We start from the raw sequence: 25,646 nt of genomic DNA, 5'->3' as shown, positions 1-25,646 counted from the left end.
CATGCTAAACCGGCTACGAGCTAGTAGCTACGCTAAGCTAGCGGATTCCTAAAAACACACAAAGTGAATAATGTGTAAATAATTTAGAGGTGATTCAGCAGACGGAGTGCTTTAGTTAAGGCACGTGAAGATTACACTGTGAAACAAATCATTATCTAGGTAACTAGATCAATCTAACTGCGCAGATTAAACAGCTAACAGATACAGCAAAACACCGCTGTGCTCCGGAACAGGAAGTGATACAATACCGCAGTGAGAGCCAACCACCAGTAGAGGCAAGCAGATATACAGTCCATATCTGTATTTTCCCCAAATGGAAAAGAGAGGAAACTAACAGGCTCAATGGATGCAAAGTCAGTAAAGCGGCTGTCAAATTCTGACAAGATGCTCTGCACTTGATCATCATAACGTGCACGCTCAAACTCTGCACAGTCTTTGCACTGATGCTTAAGTTCTGTGTCCATGTGTGGAAAGTTCCGCAGATCACACTGTTGCAACCTGTTTGATAGCAGGTGTAACTTGCTTTTAAATGTGTTCATGGAGCTGATCATGTTGATGTGTTTGTCTTTACCCTGCAGCTCTAGATTCAAGTTAATGAGCTTCTCAGTCAGATCAGTAAGAAAGGTTAAATCCAAGAGCCACTGACTGTCTTCTACCTATGCTTTTTCAGCATGGTTTGAATGTTTCAGAAATTCTTTAATTTCGGGCAACAATTCAGAAAACTGTTCTAGAAATTTACCTCTGCTAAGCCATCGAACGTCTGTGTGCAGCAGCAGATCTGTGTGTCGTACACCTGTCTCCTCCAGCTGCCCACGGAATAATTGCCTCTGCAGACTCCTGGTCTGAACAGAACACACAATCTTGTTAGCAACATCCATCACATCTTCCATATTCCATACAACCCTTGCTGGTGAATTTTACAATGGTAATTCAGGAAATCCAGGAAAGATTCACACTGTTTGCACAATCTGATGAACCCAGAGGTTCGTCCAACCTTCACTGGAGCCCCATCAGTTGTAATGGAGATGAGTGTGAAGAGGGGCAACTGGTTCTTATTAACAAATTCCATAAAACTTGAAAAATATCTGTGCCTCTCGTGTGCCCTTTCAAAGGCAAAATGGGCAGCAGCTCTTCTTTTACATTCATGTTGTCAAAAAAACCATTCTAGCGAAAACACATAGCTGAGCCGCATCCATAGCATCAGTGGACTCATTGAATTGGAGAGAAAAACATTCACGTGTCAATACCATTCCTCAGTTGCCATTCACCAACCTCTGACATTCACTCACATCGCTGTGTAACAGAATTTCTTGAGAGTTGCACATCCTGAAAAGCAGACACAATCAGAGCACATCTGTGGCTTCTATTAATGCTTCTGTCACAATCTCACATCCTTGAAAGATTTCTTTCCCCTTATGAAAAGCACATCTGACATGATAAGACGCTATGGTTGCAGCATCAACTGGAACTCAGCCCGCGATCGACTGCTCGATTGCAATCGACTGGTCGACTGATTCCATCTGCTCAAAGTGATGTTAATCAGTGAAATCACCTGGTGGAGTGGGTGGTTGCAAAGCAAACCTGCACCCTCTCGGCTCTTTCTGGAATCAGTTAAATACCCCTGCCTTAGATGATCCATTAGAACAACAAACTGTCCAGCCATATTATGACAGATATTTGTTATAAAATGCTTTGAAAGGATGGACACAGTCCTCCACAACAACTAGTTCAGACTGGAAAGTTTGTTGTGTGCAGAGATGTTCTCTTTGCAGTTGCCTCACGAAATCCACATCCATGCAAATGTTTACTTCTAGACAACTGAAAAATCTCCATTGGTGCAGAATAAGGGATAGAAAAAAATAAAAATGTATTCTTTGAGAACACATCTGGGACTATCCGTTCTTAACTGCCTGTGTCCAAATCTGCACACATCATAAAAAAAATTGTCATCACTTGCTTCAGAGGATCTGTACAAAATATTACCCATATGCTACTTACTGCAATCCATACACACAGTCATAAAGTTGATCAAAACGGTTTCCTCCATGCACTTAACAAAGTTTCCAGTCTGGTAACTAGCAGCCACAGCTAGTGGTCTGTGTAGTACTGCAGCATTGAGCCTGGCTCACGGCACACACTAGCTGTCACTCAAAGTAACCATGCCCCTAATTATGCATAACTTTATGGCTTAAAACTAAGGACTTATAATTTTAAAATATGGTACAAATCAGAGTTATTCATTCATTCATTCATTTTCTACACTGACATTTCTCAACATTGCACCCAGTGAGTGATTCTTGAGAAATGTTGGTTTTTCAGAATGCAAAGATAGAGAACCACACCCTACTTACTTTTTCTGGTTCAGGCTCAAAACCTCTCAGTCGCGCTTAGTACTTGATTTTAGACTTTTTAGGTGGTCCGGAGCACAAACATTTCCTTTTAATGGATGATTTTAAGTCATTTTTAAGTCATTTAAGAAATTTTAAGTCATGAGTGATAGCTTAACAACATGAATGCAAAGTGAATCTACGTAATGATGGCCACAAATCTTGAAACAGTTTAGTTGACAGTGGATTAAAGAGACTAGCAGTGCTTTTAAAACCATTCTTAATTTTACACAGCAAATGTGAGATAGTATCAAAATCAATAAAAGTGGGTTTTCTGGATGAATTAACACTTTTTTTTAATTATAGGATAATCTAACCTGACCAACATTTGCTGAGCTATGTTAATGTGGAGGTGTGGGGGGGATTGTCTTCGATGAGACGTCTCTTCAACATTGTGTTGAGGTCTGGGACAGTGCCTAAGGAGTGCCAAACCGGGGTGGTGGTCCCCATATTTCAAATGGAGGGCCAAAGAGTGTGTGCAAGCTACAGGTGCAGCACTACTCAGCCTCCCTGGTAAAGTCTACTCCAGGGTGCTGGAAAGGAGGATTCGGCCAATAATCGAACCTCTGATTGAAGGGGAACAACGCGGGTTCCATCCTGGTTGTGGAACAACTGACCAGCTCTTCACTCTCACAAGGATCCTGGAGGCTGCCTGGGAGTATGCCCATCCAGTCTACATGTGTTTTGTGGACCTGGAGAAGGGTACCCCGGGAGATACTGTGGGAGGTGCTGCGGAAGTATGGAGTGAAGGGGTCCCTGCTCAGGGCTATTTAATCTCTGTACTCACAAAAGGAGAGCTGTGTTCGGGTTCTCTGCAGTAAGTCCGACTTGGCCTCCAGCAGGGCTGCGCATGTCAACAATCCTGTTTGTGATATTGAAGTGTAGTGGTGGGGAGGAGGGTTCAGTTTTCAGTTTGGTTGGCTCATCACTGCTTTTTGCAGATGATGTGGTCCTGTTGGCTTCATCGGCCTGTAACCTCCAGTACTCACTGGATCGGTTCACAGCCGAGTGTGACGCAGCTGAAATGAGGATCAGCACCTCTAAATCTGAGGCCATGGTTCTCAGCAGGAAGACAATGGATTGCCTACTTTGGGTAGGGAGTGAGGCCCCAAATGAAGGAGTTCAAGTACCTCAGGGTCTTGTTCATGAGTGAGGGGACAATGAAGAATGCGATTAACTGGAGAATCAGTGTAGCAGGGGCGGTATTGCATTCACTCTACTGGACTGTTATGAGGAAAAGGGAGCTGAGCCCAAAGGCGAAGCTCTCGATCTACTGGCCAATCTTTGTTCCTACTCTCACCTGTGGTCATGAGGGTTGGGTCATGACTGAAAGAACTAGATCGCGGGTACAATTGGCTGAAATGGGCTTCCTCAGGAGGTTGGCTGGTGTCTCCCTTAGAGATAAGATGAGAAGCTCCGTCATCTGCGAGGGGCTCATAGAAGAGCCACTGCTCCTTTGCATTGGAGGCAGCCAGCTGAGGTGGTTTAGGCATGTGGTAAGGATGCTTCCTGGGCACCTCCCTAGGGAGGTGTTCCAGGCACATCTCCACACTGGCCTGGGAACACCACGGTATCCCTAGTCAGAGGTGGTTAATGTGGCCTGGGAAAGGGAAGTTTGGGGTGCGTGTTTATATATATAATAGCCATATAATAAACAAATTGTTAACCTCACTTGCTCGGTCTGTACGGGGATATCAGACCGTGGTGTTGACAGTACGGACTGAGCATTAGCTAGGTCTGTGCGAAAACCACAGAGGTAAGTTTGCATGTTTATATATAATAGCCATATAATAAATGAATTATTAACCTTGCTTTTGCTCGGTCTCTTTTTCGCAGCTTGGAAAACATCCATATTTACACTATAGACTGCTGCATTTGCACGTATGATTTTGTAAGTGTTCCAGGCTGTTTGCATTCTAGAGTGATGTGATTTTGCTGTAAGTGACAGCTGTTTTCAGGCTATTTGTGATGAAGTCCACAGGGTACTACATTTTCTGCAATATAAGGCAGACCTGTTAAAAGTGTCTCTTGAAGAGGAAAAATACATATATTCAGTAAATTGCCCTGGAGTATAAGTTGAGCCTTTTTTCTGTATTATTAGCTCTTTAATTTGGGATTTTTGTGCATTGTTGTAGTGTACTTTTGTTTTATTATTATTAACATTTACTCTGTTATTATTAGAGGTTATGTTGTTTCATGCTTGATTGGAAATGGAAGGGGTGATGATGAATATCATCAGTGCATATGCCCCACAAGGTAGGTTGTGAGATGAAGGAGAAAGAAGATTTCTGGAGTGTGTTAGATGAGTTGGTGGAGAGTGTGCCCAAGTATGAAAGAGTGGTGATAGGAGCAGACTTCAATGGGCATGTTGGTGAAGGGAACAGAGGTGATGAGGAAGTAATGGGTAGATATGGTATCAAGGATAGGAATGGGGAAGGACAGATGGTAGTTGATTTTGCAAAAAGGATGGAAATGGCTGTGGTGAATACCTACTTTAAGAAAAGGGAGGAGCACAGGGTAACATATAAGAGTGGAGGAAGGTGCACACAGGTGGACTACATTCTTTATAGGAGATGCAAGCTAAAAGAAATCACAGACTGTAAGGTGGTAGCAGGAGAGAGTGTCACTAGACAGCATAGGATGGTTGTTTGTGGGATGACTTTAGAGGTAAAGAAGAAGAAGAGAGGGAGAGCTCAACAAAGGATCAGATGGTGGAAGCTGAAGGAGGAAGATTGTTGTGTGAAATTTAGTGAGCAGGTGAGAGAAGCACTAGTTGGAGGGGAAGCAATTTTGGACAACTAGAAACGTACTGCAGATGTGGTGAGAGAGACAGCTAGGGCAGTACTGGGTATGACATCTGGACAGTGGAAGGAAGACAAGGAGACTTGGTGGTGGAATGAAGAGGTCCAGGAAAGCATAAGGAGAAAGAGGTTGGCGAAAAAGTTTTGGGATAGTCGGAGAGATGAAGAAAGTAGACAGGAGTACAAGGAAATGCGGCGTAAGGCGAGAAGAGAAGTGGCAAAAGCAAAGGAAAAGGCATATTGCGAGCTGTACAAGAAGTTGAATAGTAAGGAAGGAGAAAAGGACTTGTACCGATTGGCCAGACAAAGGGACAGAGCTGGAAAGGATGTGCATCAGGTTAGGGTGGTAAAAGATGCACATGGTAATGTGCTGACAAGTGAGGAGTGTGTGCTGAGAAGGTGGAGGGAATATTTTGAAGAGTTGATGAATAAAGAAAATGAGCGAGAGAAAAGGCTGGATGATGTGGTGAGAGTAAATCAGGAAGTAAAAGAGATTAGCAAGGAAGAAGTGAGGGCTGCTATGAAGAGGATGAAGAGTGGAAAGGCAGTTGGTCCAGATGACATTCCAATGAAGGCATGGAAATGTCTAGGAGAGATGGCAGTAGAGTTTCTAACCAGATTATTTAATAAAATCTTGGAAAGTGAGAGGATGCCTGAGGAGTGGAGACGAAGTGTGCTGGTTCCTATTTTCAAGAACAAGGGTGATGTGCAGAGCTGCTGTAACTACAGAGGCATAAAGCTGATCAGCCACAGCATGAAGTTATGGGAAAGAGTAGTAGAAGCTAGGCTTAGAAAACAGGTTAAGATCTGTGAGCAGCAATGTGGTTTCATGCCGAGAAAGAGCACTACAGATGCAATGTTTGCTCTGAGAATACTGTTGGAAAAGCACAGAGAAGGACAGAAAGAGTTACATTGTGTGTTTGTGGACTTAGAAAAAGCTTATGATAGGGTGCCAAGAGAAGAGTTGTGGCATTGTATTGACGGTATTGTTTAAATTTTCATTGTTACGCAGATGATACCCAGCTTTGTCTATCCATGAAGCCAGAGGACACACACCAATTAGCTAAACTGCAGGATTGTCTTACAGACATAAAGACATGGATGACCTCTAATTTCCTGCTTTTAAACTCAGATAAAGACGATGGATTGCCTACGATTTGTTTCCCAGTGTAATCTTTACGTGCCTTAACTAAAGCACTCCTTCTGCTGAATCACCTCTAAATTATTTACACATTATTCACTTTGCGTGTTTTTAGGAATCCGCTAGCTTAGCGTAGCTACTAGCTCTTAGCCGATTTAGCATGGCGGCTTCTCCTGTCTCTCCCGCACTTTTCTGCTCTGGGTGTGAAATGTTTAGTTATTCCTCGACCTCCTTTAGCAGTAACGGTACTTGTAATAAGTGTAGCTTATTTGTAGCTTTGGAGGCCAGGCTGGGCGAATTGGAGACTCGGCTCCGCACCGTGGAAAATTCTACAGCTAGCCAGGCCCCTGTAGTCGGTGCGGACCAAGGTAGCTTAGCCGCCGTTAGTTACCCCCTGGCAGATCCCGAGCAGCCAGGAAAGCAGGCTGACTGGGTGACTGTGAGGAGGAAGCGTAGCCCTAAACAGAAGCCCTGTGTACACCGCCAACCCGTTCACATCTCTAACCGTTTTTCCCCACTCGACGACACACCCGCCGAGGATCAAACTCTGGTTATTGGCGACTCTGTTTTGCGAAATGTGAAGTTAGCGACACCAGCAACCATAGTCAATTGTCTTCTGGGGGCCAGAGCAGGCGACATTGAAGGAAATTTGAAACTGCTGGCTAAGGCTAAGCGTAAATTTGGTAAGATTGTAATTCACGTCGGCAGTAATGACACCCGGTTACGCCAATCGGAGGTCACTAAAATTAACATTAAATCGGTGTGTAACTTTGCAAAAACAATGTCGGACTCTGTAGTTTTCTCTGGGCCCCTCCCCAATCAGACCGGGAGTGACATGTTTAGCCGCATGTTCTCCTTGAATTGCTGGCTGTCTGAGTGGTGTCCAAAAAATGAGGTGGGCTTCATAGATAATTGGCAAAGCTTCTGGGGAAAACCTGGTCTTGTTAGGAGAGACGGCATCCATCCCACTTTGGATGGAGCAGCTCTCATTTCTAGAAATCTGGCCAATTTTCTTAAATCCTCCAAACCGTGACTATCCAGGGTTGGGACCAGGAAGCAGAGTTGTAGTCTTACACACCTCTCTGCAGCTTCTCTCCCCCTGCCATCCCCTCATTACCCCATCCCCGTAGAGACGGTGCCTGCTCCCAGACCACCAACAACCAGCAAAAATCTATTTAAGCATAAAAATTCAAAAAGAAAAAAATAATATAGCACCTTCAACTGCACCACAGACTAAAACAGTTAAATGTGGTCTATTAAACATTAGGTCTCTCTCTTCTAAGTCCCTGTTGGTAAATGATATAATAACTGATCAACATATTGATTTATTCTGCCTTACAGAAACCTGGTTACAGCAGGATGAATATGTTAGTTTAAATGAGTCAACACCCCCGAGTCACACTAACTGTCAGAATGCTCGTAGCACGGGCCGGGGCGGAGGATTAGCAGCAATCTTCCATTCCAGCTTAGTAATTAATCAAAAACCCAGACAGAGCTTTAATTCATTTGAAAGCTTGACTCTTAGTCTTGTCCATCCAAATTGGAAGTCCCAAAAACCAGTTTTATTTGTTATTATCTATCGTCCACCTGGTCGTTACTGTGAGTTTCTCTGTGAATTTTCAGACCTTTTGTCTGACTTAGTGCTTAGCTCAGATATGATAATTATAGTGGGTGATTTTAACATCCACACAGATGCTGAGAATGACAGCCTCAACACTGCATTTAATCTATTATTAGACTCTATTGGCTTTGCTCAAAAAGTAAATGAGTCCACCCACCACTTTAATCATATCTTAGATCTTGTTCTGACTTATGGTATGGAAATTGAAGACTTAACAGTATTCCCTGAAAACTCCCTTCTGTCTGATCATTTCTTAATAACATTTACATTTACTCTGATGGACTACCCAGCAGTGGGGAATAAGTTTCATTACACTAGAAGTCTTTCAGAAAGCGCTGTAACTAGGTTTAAGGATATGATTCCTTCTTTATGTTCTCTAATGCCATATACCAACACAGTGCAGAGTAGCTACCTAAACTCTGTAAGTGAGATAGAGTATCTCGTCAATAGTTTTACATCCTCATTGAAGACAACTTTGGATGCTGTAGCTCCTCTAAAAAGAGAGCTTTAAATCAGAAGTGCCTGACTCCGTGGTATAACTCACAAACTCGTAGCTTAAAGCAGATAACCCGTAAGTTGGAGAGGAAATGGCGTCTCACTAATTTAGAAGATCTTCACTTAGCCTGGAAAAAGAGTCTGTTGCTCTATAAAAAAGCCCTCCGTAAAGCTAGGACATCTTTCTACTCATCACTAATTGAAGAAAATAAGAACAACCCCAGGTTTCTTTTCAGCACTGTAGCCAGGCTGACAAAGAGTCAGAGCTCTATTGAGCTGAGTATTCCATTAACTTTAACTAGTAATGACTTCATGACTTTCTTTGCTAACAAAATTTTAACTATTAGAGAAAAAATTACTCATAACCATCCCAAAGACGTATCGTTATCTTTGGCTGCTTTCAGTGATGCTGGTATTTGGTTAGACTCTTTCTCTCCGATTGTTCTGTCTGAGTTATTTTCATTAGTTACTTCATCCAAACCATCAACATGTTTATTAGACCCCATTCCTACCAGGCTGCTCAAGGAAGCCCTACCATTATTTAATGCTTCGATCTTAAATATGATCAATCTATCTTTGTTAGTTGGCTATGTACCACAGGCTTTTAAGGTGGCAGTAATTAAACCATTACTTAAAAAGCCATCACTTGACCCAGCTATCTTAGCTAATTATAGGCCAATCTCCAACCTTCCTTTTCTCTCAAAAATTCTTGAAAGGGTAGTTGTAAAACAGCTAACTGATCATCTGCAGAGGAATGGTCTATTTGAAGAGTTTCAGTCAGGTTTTAGAATTCATCATAGTACAGAAACAGCATTAGTGAAGGTTACAAATGATCTTCTTATGGCCTCGGACAGTGGACTCATCTCTGTGCTTGTTCTGTTAGACCTCAGTGCTGCTTTTGATACTGTTGACCATAAAATTTTATTACAGAGATTAGAGCATGCCATAGGTATTAAAGGCACTGCGCTGCGGTGGTTTGAATCATATTTGTCTAATAGATTACAATTTGTTCATGTAAATAGGAATCTTCTTCACAGACTAAAGTTAATTATGGAGTTCCACAAGGTTCTGTGCTAGGACCAATTTTATTCACTTTATACATGCTTCCCTTAGGCAGTATTATTAGACGGTATTGCTTAAATTTTCATTGTTACGCAGATGATACCCAGCTTTATCTATCCATGAAGCCAGAGGACACACACCAATTAGCTAAACGGCAGGATTGTCTTACAGACATAAAGACATGGATGACCTCTAATTTCCTGCTTTTAAACTCAGATAAAACTGAAGTTATTGTACTTGGCCCCACAAATCTTAGAAACATGGTGTCTAACCAGATCCTTACTGTGGATGGCATTACCCTGACCTCTAGTAATACTGTGAGAAATCTTGGAGTCATTTTTGATCAGGATATGTCATTCAAAGCGCATATTAAACAAATATGTAGGACTGCTTTTTTGCATTTACGCAATATCTCTAAAATCAGAAAGGTCTTGTCTCAGAGTGATGCTGAAAAACTAATTAATGCATTTATTTCCTCTAGGCTGGACTATTGTAATTCATTATTATCAGGTTGTCCTAAAAGTTCCCTAAAAAGCCTTCAGTTAATTCAAAATGCTGCAGCTAGAGTACTGACGGGGACTAGAAGGAGAGAGCATATCTCACCCATATTGGCCTCTCTTCATTGGCTTCCTGTTAATTCTAGAATAGAATTTAAAATTCTTCTTCTTACTTATAAGGTTTTGAATAATCAGGTCCCATCTTATCTTAGGGACCTCGTAGTACCATATCACCCCAATAGAGCGCTTCGCTCTCAGACTGCAGGCTTACTTGTAGTTCCTAGGGTTTGTAAGAGTAGAATGGGAGGCAGAGCCTTCACCTTTCAGGCTCCTCTCCTGTGGAACCAGCTCCCAATTCAGATCAGGGAGACAGACACCCTCTCTACTTTTAAGATTAGGCTTAACACTTTCATTTTTGCTAAAGTTTATAGTTAGGGCTGGATCAGGTGACCCTGAACCATCCCTTAGTTATGCTGCTATAGACGTAGACTGCTGGGGGGTTCCCATGATGCACTGTTTCTTTCTCTTTTTGCTCTGTATGCACCACTCTGCATTTAATCATTAGTGATCGATCTCTGCTCCCCTCCACAGCATGTCTTTTTCCTGGTTCTCTCCCTCAGCCCCAACCAGTCCCAGCAGAAGACTGCCCCTCCCTGAGCCTGGTTCTGCTGGAGGTTTCTTCCTGTTACAAGGGAGTTTTTCCTTCCCACTGTAGCCAAGTGCTTGCTCACAGGGGGTCGTTTTGACCGTTGGGGTTTTACATAATTATTGTATGGCCTTGCCTTACAATATAAAGCGCCTTGGGGCAACTGTTTGTTGTGATTTGGCGCTATATAAAAAAATATTGATTGATTGATTGATTGATAAAACTGAAGTTATTGTACTTGGCCCCACAAATCTTAGAAACATGGTGTCTAACCAGATCCTTACTCTGGATGGCATTACCCTGACCTCTAGTAATACTGTGAGAAATCTTGGAGTCATTTTTGATCAGGATATGTCATTCAAAGCGCATATTAAACAAATATGTAGGACTGCTTTTTTGCATTTACGCAATATCTCTAAAATTAGAAAGGTCTTGTCTCAGAGTGATGCTGAAAAACTAATTCATGCATTTATTTCCACTAGGCTGGACTATTGTAATTCATTATTATCAGGTTGTCCTAAAAGTTCCCTAAAAAGCCTTCAGTTAATTCAAAATGCTGCAGCTAGAGTACTAACGGGGACTAGAAGGAGAGAGCATATCTCACCCATATTGGCCTCTCTTCATTGGCTTCCTGTTAATTCTAGAATAGAATTTAAAATTCTTCTTCTTATAAGGTTTTGAATAATCAGGTCCCATCTTATCTTAGGGACCTCGTAGTACCATATCACCCCAATAGAGCGCTTCGCTCTCAGACTGCAGGCTTACTTGTAGTTCCTAGGGTTTGTAAGAGTAGAATGGGAGGCAGAGCCTTCAGCTTTCAGGCTCCTCTCCTGTGGAACCAGCTCCCAATTCAGATCAGGGAGACAGACACCCTCTCTACTTTTAAGATTAGGCTTAAAACTTTCCTTTTTGCTAAAGCTTATAGTTAGGGCTGGATCAGGTGACCCTGAACCATCCCTTAGTTATGCTGCTATAGACGTAGACTGCTGGGGGGTTCCCATGATGCACTGTTTCTTTCTCTTTTTGCTCTGTATGCACCACTCTGCATTTAATCATTAGTGATCGATCTCTGCTCCCCTCCACAGCATGTCTTTTTCCTGGTTCTCTCCCTCAGCCCCAACCAGTCCCAGCAGAAGACTGCCCCTCCCTGAGCCTGGTTCTGCTGGAGGTTTCTTCCTGTTAAAAGGGAGTTTTTCCTTCCCACTGTAGCCAAGTGCTTGCTCACAGGGGGTCGTTTTGACCGTTGGGGTTTTACATAATTATTGTATGGCCTTGCTTTACAATATAAAGCACCTTGGGGCAACTGTTTGTTGTGTTTTGGCGCTATATAAAAAAATTGATTGATTGATTGATATGTTGGTGGTAATATTGTTATTATTATTATAATATTATTCTTATTATTTTAAACGGTATTTGACAAATTTGGAAATAAACTAACATGCTAATTTTACATCAGATGCTCTTGACTCATGCCCACATTACATGGAAAACAGGCACCAGTGGGGCAACTGTTTGTTGTGATTTGGCGCTATATATAAAAAAAAAATTGATTGAAAATTGAATTGATTGTATGAGGAAGACTGGAGTGGCAGAGAAGTATGTTAGGGTAGTGCAGGACATGTACAAGAATAGTGTAACAGCGGTGAGATGCGCAGTCGGAATGACAGACTCATTCAAGGTGGAGGTGGGACTACACCAAGGATCAGCTCTGAGTCCTTTCTTGTTTGCAGTGGTGATGGACAGGTTGACAGATGAGATCAGACAGGAGTCCCCATGGACTATGATGTTTGCAGATGACATTGTGATCTGTAGTGAGAGTAGAGAGCAAGTTGAGTCTAGTCTGGAGAAGTGGAGATATGCTTTGGAGAGAAGGGGAATGAAAGTCAGTAGAAGCAAGACTGAGTACATGTGTGTAAATGAGAGGGAGCCCAGTGGAATAGTGCAGTTACAAGGAGTAGAAGTGGTGAAAGTAGATGAGTTTAAATATTTGGGGTCAACTGATACAGATCAAGCAATGAGGCCACTGACTCCAGCAATCCTGGTTCCGGAGCACAGCGGTGTTCTGCTGTATCTGTTAGCTGTTTGAACTGAGCTGTTTGAGTTCTTTGAATTAACAGTCTTTTTCAAGACTTTTTTACTTTTTTACTTTTTTTTACTTTTTCACCGTGCTCCAACGCCTAAAGAAGACCTCTAACGGTCGAAGCATCGCGACGGAGCTCTTTTATCAGCTAACCTTCATCAGCGTTGGCAAGCTAACTAGCTTGCTAACGCTTTCGTTTTTATTTTTATTTTATTTTTTAGCACTGTTGTCGTGCTGCTCCACAGCCTGCCTAGTGGATTTTTATTTTATTTTAGCACTGTTGTCGTGCGTTACCTGTGCTGCTCCACAGCCTGTTCAGTGGATTTTTATTTTATTTTTTGGCGCTGTTGTCGTGCGTTGCCTGTGCTGCTCCACAGCCTGTCCAGTGGATTTTTATTTTATTTTAGCACTGTTGTCGTGCGTTACCTGTGCTGCTCCACAGCCTGTCCAGTGGATTTTTATTTTATTTTTAGCACTGTTGTCGTGTGTTACCTGTGCTGCTCCACAGCCTGTTCAGTGGATTTTTATTTTATTTTTTGGCGCTGTTGTCGTGCGTTGCCTGTGCTGCTCCACAGCCTGTCCAGTGGATTTTTATTTTATTTTTTACCACTGTTGTCGTGTGTTACCTGTGCTGCTCCACAGCCTGTTCAGTGGATTTTTATTTTATTTTTTGGCGCTGTTGTCGTGTGTTACCTGTGCTGCTCCACAGCCTGTCCAGTGGATTTTTATTTTATTTTTTACCACTGTTGTCGTGTGTTACCTGTGCTGCTCCACAGCCTGTCCAGTGGATTTTTATTTTATTTTTAGCACTGTTGTCGTGTGTTACCTGTGCTGCTCCACAGCCTGTTCAGTGGATTTTTATTTTATTTTTTAGCACTGTTGTCGTGCGTTACCTGTGCTGTTCCACAGCCTGTCCAGTGGATTTTTATTTTATTTTTTACCACTGTTGTCGTGTGTTACCTGTGCTGCTCCACAGCCTGTTCAGTGGATTTTTGTTTTGTTTTTTGGCACTGTTGTCGTGTGTTACCTGTGCTGCTCCACAGCCTGTTCAGTGGATTTTTGTTTTGTTTTTTGGCACTGTTGTCGTGTGTTACCTGTGCTGCTCCACAGCCTGTCCAGTGGATTTTCATTTTATTTTTTACCACTGTTGTCGTGTGTTACCTGTGCTGCTCCGCAGCCTGTCCAGTGGATCTTTATTTTATTATTTTATTTTATTTTATTTTTTTTAGCACTGTTGTCGTGCGTTACCTGTGCTGCTCCACAGCCTGTCCAGTGGATTTTTATTTTATTTTTTACCACTGTTGTCGTGTGTTACCTGTGCTGCTCCGCAGCCTGTCCAGTGGATTTTTATTTTATTATTTTATTTTATTTATTTTTTTTAGCACTGTTGTCGTGCGTTACCTGTGCTGCTCCACAGCCTGTCCAGTGGATTTTTATTTTATTTTTTACCACTGTTGTCGTGTGTTACCTGTGCTGCTCCGCAGCCTGTCCAGTGGATTTTTATTTTATTATTTTATTTTATTATTTTTTTTTTTATTTTTATTTTTTTTTAGCACTGTTGTCGTGCGTTACCTGTGCTGCTCCACAGCCTGTCCAGTGGATTTTTATTTTATTTTTTAGCACTGTTGTCGTGCGTTACCTGTGCTGCTCCACAGCCTGTCCAGTGGATTTTTATTTTTATTTTATTTTATTTTTTAGCACTGTTGTCGTGCGTTACCTGTGCTGCTCCACAGCCTGTCCAGTGGATTTTTATTTTGTTTTAGCACTGTTGTTGTGCGTTACCTGTGCTGCTCCACAGCCTGTCTAGTGGATTTTTATTTTGTTTTAGCACTGTTGTCGTGCGTTACCTGTGCTGCTCCACAGCCTGTCTAGTGGATTTTTATTTTGTTTTAGCACTGTTGTTGTGCGTTACCTGTGCTGCTCCACAGCCTGTCTAGTGGATTTCTATTTTGTTTTAGCACTGTTGTCGTGCGTTACCTGTGCTGCTCCACAGCCTGTCTAGTGGATTTTTATTTTGTTTTAGCACTGTTGTCGTGCGTTGCCTGTGCTGCTCCACAGCCTGTCCAGTGGATTTTTATTTTTATTTTATTTTAGTTTTTAGCACTGTTGTTGTGCGTTACCTGTGCTGCTCCACAGCCTGTCTAGTGTCGGATTCCCTGTTTGGGAATCCGCTAGCTTAGCGTAGCTACTAGCTCTTAGCCATTTTAGCATGGCGGCTTCTCCTGTCTCTCCCGTACTTTTCTGCTCTGGGTGTGAAATGTTTAGTTATTCCTCGGCCTCTTTTAGCAGTAACGGTACTTGTAATAAGTGCAGCTTATTCGTAGCTTTGGAGGCCAGGCTGGGCGAATTGGAGGCTCGGCTCCGCACCGTGGAAAATTCTACAGCTAGCCAGGCCCCTGTAGTCGGTGCGGACCAAGGTAGCTTAGCCGCCGTTAGTTCCCCCCTGGCAGACCCCGTGCAGTCGGGAAGGCAGGCTGACTGGGTGACTGTGAGGAGGAAGCGTAGCCCTAAACAGAAGCCCCGTGTACACCGTCAACCCGTTCACATCTCTAACCGTTTTTCCCAACTCGACGATACACTCGCCGAGGATCAAACTCTGGTTATTGGCGACTCTGTTTTGAGAAATGTGAAGTTAGCGACACCAGCAACCATTGTCAATTGTCTTCCGGGGGCCAGAGCAGGCGACATCGAAGGACATTTGAAATTGCTGGCTAAGGCTAAGCGTAAATTTGGTAAGATTGTAATTCACGTCGGCAGTAATGACACTCGGTTACGCCAATCGGAGGTCACTAAAATTAACATTGAATCGGTGTGTAACTTTGCAAAAACAATGTCGGACTCTGTTGTTTTCTCTGGGCCCCTCCCCAATCAGACCGGGAGTGACATGTTTAGCCGCATGTTCTCCTTGAATTGCTGGCTGTCTGAGTGGTGTCCAAAAAATGAGGTGGGCTTCATTGATAATTGGCAAAGCTTCTGGGGAAAACCTGGTCTTGTTAGGAGAGACGGCATCCATCCCACTTTAGAGGGAGCAGCTCTCATTTCTAGAAATCTGGCCAATTTTTTGGGATCCTCCAAACTGTGACTGTCTAGCGTTGGGACCAGGAGGCAGAGCTGTGGTCTTATACACCTCTCTGCAGCTTCTCTCCCCCTGCCATCCCCCTATTACCCCATCCCCGTAGAGACGGTGCCTGCTCCCAGACCACCAATAACTAGCAAAAATCTATTTAAGCATAAAAATTCAAAAAGAAAAAATAATATAGCACCTTCAATTGCACCACAGACTAAAACAGTTAAATGTGGTCTATTAAACATTAGGTCTCTTTCTTCTAAGTCCCTGTTGGTAAATGATATAATAATTGATCAACGTATTGATTTATTCTGCCTAACAGAAACTTGGTTACAGCAGGATGAATATGTTAGTTTAAATGAGTCAACACCCCCGAGTCACACTAACTGTCAGAATGCTCGTAGCACGGGCCGGGGCGGAGGATTAGCAGCAATCTTCCATTCCAGCTTATTAATTAATCAAAAACCTAGACAGAGCTTTAATTCATTTGAAAGCTTGTCTCTTAGTCTTGTCCATCCAAATTGGAAGTCCCAAAAACCAGTTTTATTTGTTATTATCTATCGTCCACCTGGTCGTTACTGTGAGTTTCTCTGTGAATTTTCAGACCTTTTGTCTGACTTAGTGCTTAGCTCAGACAAGATAATTATAGTGGGCGATTTTAACATCCACACAGATGCTGAGAATGACAGCCTCAACACTGCATTTAATCTATTATTAGACTCTATCGGCTTTGCTCAAAAAGTAAATGAGTCCACCCACCACTTTAATCATATTTTAGATCTTGTTCTGACTTATGGTATGGAAATAGAAGACTTAACAGTATTCCCTGAAAACTCCCTTTTGTCTGATCATTTTTTAATAACATTTACATTTACCCTGATGGACTACCCTGCAGTGGGGAATAAGTTTCATTACACTAGAAGTCTTTCAGAAAGCGCTGTAACTAGGTTTAAGGATATGATTCCTTCTTTATGTTCTCTAATGTCATATACCAACACAGAGCAGAGTAGCTACCTAAACTCTGTAAGGGAGTTAGAGTATCTTGTCAATAGTTTTACATCCTCATTGAAGACAACTTTGGATGCTGTAGCTCCTCTGAAAAAGAGAGCTTTAAATCAGAAGTGTCTGACTCCGTGGTATAACTCACAAACTCGTAGCTTAAAGCAGATAACCCGTAAGTTGGAGAGGAAATGGCGTCTCACTAATTTAGAAGATCTTCACTTAGCCTGGAAAAAGAGTTTGTTGCTCTATAAGAAAGCCCTTCGTGAAGCTAGGACATCTTTCTACTCATCACTAATTGAAGAAAATAAGAACAACCCCAGGTTTCTTTTCAGCACTGTAGCCAGGCTGACAAAGAGTCAGAGCTCTATTGAGCTGAGTATTCCATTAACTTTAACTAGTAATGACTTCATGACTTTCTTTGCTAACAAAATTTTGACTATTAGAGAAAAAATTACTCATAACCATCCCAAAGATGTATCGTTATCTTTGGCTGCTTTCAGTGATGCCGGTATTTGGTTAGACTCTTTCTCTCCGATTGTTCTGTCTGAGTTATTTTCATTAGTTACTTCATCCAAACCATCAACATGCTTATTAGACCCCATTCCTGCCAGGCTGCTCAAGGAAGTCCTACCATTATTTAATGCTTCAATCTTAAATATGATCAATCTATCTTTGTTAGTTGGTTATGTACCACAGGCCTTTAAGGTGGCAGTAATTAAACCATTACTTAAAAAGCCATCACTTGACCCAGCTATCTTAGCTAATTATAGGCCAATCTCCAACCTTCCTTTTCTCTCAAAGATTCTTGAGAGGGTAGTTGTAAAACAGCTAACTGATCACCTGCAGAGGAATGGTCTATTTGAAGAGTTTCAGTCAGGTTTTAGAATTCATCATAGTACAGAAACAGCATTAGTGAAGGTTACAAATGATCTTCTTATGGCTTCGGACAGTGGACTTATCTCTGTGCTTGTTCTGTTGGACCTCAGTGCTGCTTTTGATACTGTTGACCATAAAATTTTATTACAGAGATTAGAGCATGTCATAGGTATTAAAGGCATTGCGCTGCGGTGGTTTGAATCATATTTGTCTAATAGATTACAGTTTGTTCATGTAAATGGGGAATCTTCTTCACAGACTAAAGTTAATTATGGAGTTCCACAAGGTTCTGTGCTAGGACCAATTTTATTCACTTTATACATGCTTCCCTTGGGCAGTATTATTAGACGGTATTGCTTAAATTTTCATTGTTACGCAGATGATACCCAGCTTTATCTATCCATGAAGCCAGAGGATACGCACCAATTAGCTAAACTGCAGGATTGTCTTACAGACATAAAGACATGGATGACCTCTAATTTCCTGCTTTTAAACTCAGATAAAACTGAAGTTATTGTACTTGGCCCCACAAATCTTAGAAGCATGGTGTCTAACCAGATTGTTACTCTGGATGGCATTTCCCTGATCTCTAGTAATACTGTGAGAAATCTTGGAGTTATTTTTGATCAGGATATGTCATTCAAAGCGCATATTAAACAAATATGTAGGACTGCCTTTTTGCATTTACGCAATATCTCTAAAATCAGAAAGGTCTTGTCTCAGAGTGATGCTGAAAAACTAATTCATGCATTTGTTTCCTCTAGGCTGGACTATTGTAATTCATTATTATCAGGTTGTCCTAAAAGTTCCCTAAAAAGCCTTCAGTTGGTTCAGAATGCTGCAGCTAGAGTACTGACGGGGACTAGCAGGAGAGAGCATACGAGGGCTGTCAATAAAGTTACGGTCCTTTTTATTTTTTTCAAAAACTATATGGATTTCATTCATATGTTTTTACGTCAGACATGCTTGAACCCTCGTGCGCATGCGTGAGTTTTTCCACGCCTGTCGGTGACGTCATTCGCCTGTGAGCACTCCTTGTGGGAGGAGTCGTCCAGCCCCTCGTCGGAATTCCTTTGTCTGAGAAGTTGCTGAGAGACTGGCGCGTTGTTTGATCAGAATTTTTTCTAAACCTGTGAGACACATCGAAGTGGACACGGTTCGAAAAATTAAGCTGGTTTTCAGTGAAACTTTTAACAGCTGATGAGAGATTTTGAGGTGATTCTGTCGCTTTAAGGACTTTTCACGGTGTGAGACGTCGTGCAGCGCTCTCAGGCGGCGTCATCAGCCTGTTCAAGCTGAAAACCTCCACATTTCAGGCTCTATTGATCCAGGACGTCGTGAGAGAACAGAGAAGTTTCAGAAGAAGTCGGTTTCAGCATTTTATCCGGATATTCCACTGTTAAAGGAGATTTTTTTAATGAAAGACGTGCGGACGGGTCCGCGCGTCGGGACGCAGCCGACGCGGTGCGGCGGCACAGGAAAAACACCTCCGTGTTGATAACCATTTGTAAAATCCAGGCGGCTTTTGATGGCTTTCAGTGGAGTGAGTATATGAGAAATTGTTTAACAGGCAGGACATGTTCCAACTTGTCCTTAAGGCTTTCAACAGAGGTGTTTTTCCTGTGGCGGAGCGTCGCGGCGGCTGCGTCCCGACGCGCGGACCCGTCCGCACGTCTTTCATTAAAAAAATCTCCTTTAACAGTGGAATATCCGGATAAAATGCTGAAACCGACTTCTTCTGAAACTTCTCTGTTCTCTCACGACGTCCTGGATCAATAGAGCCTGAAATGTGGATGTTTTCAGCTTGAACAGGCTGACGACGCCGCCTGAGAGCGCAGCGCGACGTCTCGCACCGTGAAAAGTCCTTAAAGCGACAGAATCACCTCAAAATCTCTCATCAGCCGTTAAAATTTTCACTGAAAACCAGCTTAATTTTTCGAACCATGTCCACTTCGATGTGTCTCACAGGTTTAGAAAAAATTTGATCAAACAACGCGCCAGTCTCTCAGCAACTTCTCAGACAAAGGAATTCCGACGAGGGGCTGGACGACTCCTCCCACAAGGAGTGCTCACAAGCGAATGACGTCACCGACAGGCGTGGAAAAACTCACGCACGCGCACGAGGGTTCAAGCATGTCTGATGTAAAAACATATGAATGAAATCCATATAGTTTTTGAAAAAAATAAAAAGGACCGTAACTTTATTGACAGCCCTCGTATCTCACCCGTGTTGGCCTCCCTTCATTGGCTTCCTGTTAATGCTAGAATAGAATTTAAAATTCTTCTTCTTACTTATAAGGTTTTGAATAATCAGGTCCCATCTTATCTTAGGGACCTCATAGTACCATATTACCCCATTAGAGCGCTTCGCTCTCAGACTGCGGGCTTACTTGTAGTTCCTAGGGTTTGTAAGAGTAGAATGGGAGGCAGAGCCTTCAGCTTTCAGGCTCCTCTCCTGTGGAACCAGCTCCCAATTCAGATCAGGGAGACAGATACCCTCTCTACTTTTAAGATTAGGCTTAAAACTTTCCTTTTCGCTAAGGCTTATAGTTAGGGCTGGATCGGGTGACCCTGGACCATCCCTTGGTTATGTTGCTTTAGACGTAGACTGTGTTTCATAATTATTGTATGGCCTTGCCTTGCAATGTGGAGCGCCTTGGGGCAACTGTTTGTTGTGATTTGGCGCTATACAAGAAAAAAAGTTGAGTTGAGTTGAACTGTTCAAAGTAATGGAGAGTGTGGTAGAGAGGTGAAGAAGAGAGTGCAGGCAGGGTGGAGTGGGTGGAGAAAGGTGGCAGGAGTGATCTGTGACCGAAGAATATCAGCAAGAGTGAAGGGGAAAGTTTACAAAACAGTAGTGAGACCAGCTATGTTGTATGGTTTAGAGACAGTGGCACTAACAAAAAGACAGGAGGCAGAGCTGGAGGTGGCAGAGCTGAAGATGTTGAGATTCTCTTTGGGAGTGACAAGAATGGACAAGATTAGGAATGAACATATCAGAGGGACAGCTCAGGTGGGACGGTTTAGAGACAAAGTCAGAGAGGCGCGATTGAGATGGTTTGGACATGTGCAGAGGAGGGACCCAGGGTATATAGGGAGAAGGATGCTGAGGATGGAGCCACCAGGCAGGAGGAGAAGAGGGAGACCAAAGAGGAGGTTCATGGATGTTCTGAGAGAGGACATGCAGGTGGTTGGTGTGTCAGAGGAAGATACAGAGGACAGGGTGAGATGGAAACGATTGATCTGCTGTGGCGACCCCTAACGGGAACAGCCGAAAGACAAAGAAGAAGAAGAAGAATGTGTAATTTTTCAGTATAAAGTCAGAGGACCTTCCAAACTAGTAAAAAAACAAAACCCATGTCTTGTGCTCTGGAAACCGCAGTAATCTTGTTTGGACAGTGACCCCAGAATCTCAGGTTATCAGACAGTAAATTCAGTCACAGGTGAGGAACTACTGTAGTGAGAAGATGATATAATGGAATCAAGACTCACCGAGCAGGCTAACGATGCTTCACACTGAATGAATGAGTGAGAAGACACAGTTGATTGAAGAAACATATACTGAGGGCTTTTGGACCAAACAGTTCTTGGGACTTCCCACCGGGGGAGCCCCCATGTAAACTACCACCAAGAGTTCTTTTTTCTGTTTGCATTTAAACTGCCAGTAGGAACAAGTAGGAAAGGTAAAAGTGACATATTAACTTTCCAGTGCACTGGGAAGAGCTTCATCCCAGTGTTTTCATAGAGAAAAGCACCACATGTGGGTTTTGTTCATTGAACAACAATACACAGCAAATACATCTGAACTTACAATAGACGGGTTTCCATTACCACCAAACTCTGCAATCTGAAGTCACAAATTGAAAATATACCTCATGAAAATGTGTATTTTGAAAAATTATCACAAAAATGTTTTTACTTGTGCATGAGGTGGTTGTTCAGGCAATTTGAAAAAACCTTATTTGGCAAAACTGCACAGGAAACACATTTTCTGCTGATGTAGGTCACATGACGTACAGGAGACATTTGGCTCGTCCTCCCTTTGGTTTGGACCATGACTGCAAATGACAGTTTATCTGCAATTTAATAAATTATTCTTAAACAGATTAATGAATTTTACTTTTTTAAAACTGCTTTGACATTTTAGTTTAAAATTGAAAGACACATTTCTCTACATTATAATGTCTTTAATTGTAATATAATTTTATGTATGTAGTTAACTCAACATGAGCATTAATTTTGCCCTAAAGCCCTCCATGTACATCATTTCCAAAGGGAGATGCAGTGCGGGTTTCCATTACCCTCCAAACTGAGCAAACTGAAACAGTGAATTGAAAATACACCCAACGGAATTGAATGTATTTACAAAAAACAAACAAACAAACAAACAAAAAAACAAAACAAAACAAAAACCCATGAATTTGCAAAAAGGCTTTTATGGTCATATGAGGTGGTTTTTCAAAAAAGTGGAATGGAAACACTTTTTGTCGCTGTTACAGTTGACATGATGTACAGAAAGAGTCACATGACATTCTAAAATACATGACGGGGTATATGTGGATGGAAGGAGAGATGAACAGCTTGTTAAACCTTGTAAGAGATCACATTGGATTAAAAAAACAAACAGTAAAATGGTATTTAGCTGGACTTTCCCATCCATCGCCATAACTTCTCACAGAGCCTCACTATCACGAGAGGATAAAACCCTGCAGTCACATTCCGTTTCGGGTTAGCCCGACAACCAGCCCGGCTATGAATTGGGCTGGATACTGGCCTCCATTTTAGAGTGAGATTTCCCACTCTTAAACGACCAGTAGGAGAGCAGCGCTGGAATTCCCTCTCCTAAATGACCAATAGGAGAGCAGCGCTCGTGCCACATCAACGTGAGGCTGATGGGACAATTCAGGGCCAGTTGTCGGGCTAAAACTGGGGAGAGCTGACATTTGGTATGCCTATGTATTTTGGGTCAAGGATCAACGCTGCCAAAGCAGAAAGTTGATAGGACAAATATGCTTGGAGAAATTAGCAATTTTAGCTAACCAGTATACAATGGATGGTGTGCTGCAATGCATCATGGGAGTTTGGGGTTTTAAGATTTTAAATGTTATTTTGGTTCATGTTAGTTTAAAAGTGTTGTGAGTGTTACTGATTTATTGTGTTTTTGTAGTTCAGTTGGTTTAGTCACTTTATTAGTTAGTTTAGTTTTGTTGCTGGTACCATAAGTGAGAGGCTCACTGTGTTTGATGTCTTCTGCCACTGTCTCTGTTTGTGTCTAAAATTAGAAATGTCTGCTTGCAGCAGATTGTGGAAAAGACAAAAGCTGTGCGTGCGTGCGTGCATAACTTGATCACGGAAAAACTGATAATATCTGACATTTGCCGTTTGGCATGCTTATGTATTTTGGATCAAGGATTAACGCCGCCAAAACAGAGTGTTGATAGGACTCATATTTTTGGATAAGCTATGGGTATTAGCTAACATTGCTAACAACATTCTACAAACTAAATTTGCCATTCTGGCAATATTACATAATTAACAGAAAATTCTTCTAACAGAAAGTTCTTCTTCTAAAAATTGTTGACATCTAAGGTTCTAAAAACATTCTGGACTCATACATGATTCCAACTCATTATAGAAACTTTGCATTTTATTAAACTTTGCAATTTATGACCACCCTTGAAAGATGTCAGCTACCTATTTTATAAACATTATTCAATCTAGAGCCCATGGATCCCCACAGGCAACACGCTAGTTTTATTTATTAGCCTTTTAAAAAAAAGAGATTCATAATATGTGTAGAAAAATTTAAAATTTGAAACGAACAGACGGTCATGAACATCTTTTTGTAGTGACCATCAGGATATCAAACAGTATATCACATGGGGACCTCCCCCGACTTGTGTGAGAGATGCTGGGAAACACACGTTAACAGCCAATCACAGTACAGACAGGCACTGTGATGTCAGCGGGCTGCTCCCTCAAATAAAATGAGGGAGGTGTCACACAGAAAACAACTAGAGAGTTTGCTAGAACACTCAGTATGTCCAGACAAAATACTGAGGAAACTGAGTTTTGTGGGAGATAAAATGAGAAACAGATCTGATCTTGTAAACACTGACGAGTCTCGCGGGGCGTCATCACAGGACGTAACGTGTGGCTCAGTGTGAACGTTGTGTTCAGCGGCTGTGAAGGTTCAGGACTTTCTGCAGTCATGTGTTTGTTTGGTTTCTTTTCTCCTCAGCAGTTTTTCCATCTGTGAGTAAATTCTTTCTTTTCTCGCCCTGTAGTTAATGTTCACACCCTTATCACTTCACAGCTATTTGGCTCCTCAGTTCCAAAGCAACACCAAGAAGCCAAAGGTGGTGCGTCGTTACGCCACGTCTGATTTATATCTTCACTTAAACCCTGGGCCACTCACTCTCCTTTCTCTCTTATTTCCAGACTTTCGCCCTTTTCAATTTCACTCCTTTTGCTCCACTTCTCCCCTGGGTTTGGGTTCTCTTCGCTGAGTTTTTTTGTCTGCTTCTGATTTGAAGCCTTACAGGTAAATAATGCTTCTCACACTTTTAAAATCCTCAGACAGAGTGCTACATTTGAGAAGCAGTGTGAAACTTAACATGCACCCCCCCCCCCACCCATCTTGGTCCTTTCTGTAAGCTTTGGGGTCACAGGTCAGAACCTTCTATTCCTTATTCAACCCCTCTGTCAGGACTGTGTTGACAGTCACGCACACACCAGAACATCAGTGAAGATTAACTATGACTCAAAATGACGTGTGAGCTGGAATCAAATATTTAAGTGTCTTCTGACGAACTGCAACAGTTTATTTAAATTGGCCATTTTGTCGGTTGGAGACGTGCCGGCTCAGTTCTGGGTGCAGCACAGACATGCTGTGTGACCATCAGGGTTCTCAGGGATCACTTTACGGTGTGCCTCAATGACTTTCACTGCCAAAACCATTAAAGACACGATTTTCCCACAGTGCTACAGGCAATATGTCAGTGTATTTATATATTTACAGTAGTGTTCAGAATAATAGTAGTGCTATTGTTGTGAAAGTGTCGTGACACGGACCCACAACAGGGGGCGTTAATGAACGGACAATGGATAAGCCAAAAAGTAACGATTTAATGTTATGAATCACACAACGATGTACAGACAATAACAGTACAGTTACTGTCAATCATACACCAGGTGACGTGTGGGCAGGCTCGATGATAGAAGACGCCTGGCGAGAGAAAAGCCGGATCCACACAGCTTCCACCGCCAACGGAGCTGAAGAACACCGGAGCCGCCAAGCCCTGCACCCCAGGTGGCCGCTGTCTTCAGCAGTCAGACCCGGTACTGCTGGCAGAGAACAGAGACCGTCCAGATGAGTGTGAGGTCGCACACTCAGTAATCCCACAGTCTGTATTCAGTAAAGGAGGGAGAACCTCCACCTCCAATCACACACTCGTGCAGCTCCTGAGTTAACCACTTATCTGAGTGGGGTGTGAGGCGAAGCCGTCGCAGTCCACACCAAACGCCAACTCCGCAGATAAGGCACACCACAGGAAAACGGCTGCAAAAAGAGATCAGACTAATACTCAAAGTTTAAGTCAGCAGAGAAAATTACCTGATTGGTAGTTGATTTCTCGGCGGGGAGGTGGAGTTGTAGTCCGGCCTTTATGGTGGTGGTGATGAGTAGTGGATGAGTGACAGCTGGTACGGATGATGAGTGACAGCTGTCACTCCTGGTCGCTCCGACGCCCTCTCGTGCTTGAAGCCCGCACTTCAAGCAGGGCGCCATCTTGTGGTGGTGGGCCAGCAGTACCTCCTCTTCAGTGGCCCACACAACAGGACCCCCCCCTCAACCAGACTTGTCCGGGTGACGGGTGTAGAAGTCGGCCAGGAGGGCCGGGTCCAGGATGAAGCTCCTCTTCACCCAGGAGCGCTCTTCAGGGCCATAACCCTCCCAGTCCACCAGATATG

The 25,646-nt window shown here is 42.6% G+C and overlaps 1 long non-coding RNA gene across 1 annotated transcript; it reads left to right on the top strand.

Annotated features, from left to right (window-relative positions):
* Positions 1-369: 369 nt before the first annotated feature.
* LOC117523986 lies at positions 370-19,311 on the top strand. The gene is made up of 3 exons (XR_004564664.1): positions 370-557; positions 19,007-19,009; positions 19,287-19,311. It is a non-coding gene; the product is annotated as an uncharacterized LOC117523986 (long non-coding RNA).
* Positions 19,312-25,646: the final 6,335 nt, after the last annotated feature.

This window comes from Thalassophryne amazonica, chromosome 13, assembly GCF_902500255.1.
Source record: "Thalassophryne amazonica chromosome 13, fThaAma1.1, whole genome shotgun sequence".
Lineage (NCBI taxonomy): Eukaryota > Metazoa > Chordata > Actinopteri > Batrachoidiformes > Batrachoididae > Thalassophryne > Thalassophryne amazonica.
The sequence above is the reverse complement of the archived record's forward strand: the minus strand, read 5'-3'. Positions and strand labels throughout refer to the sequence as shown.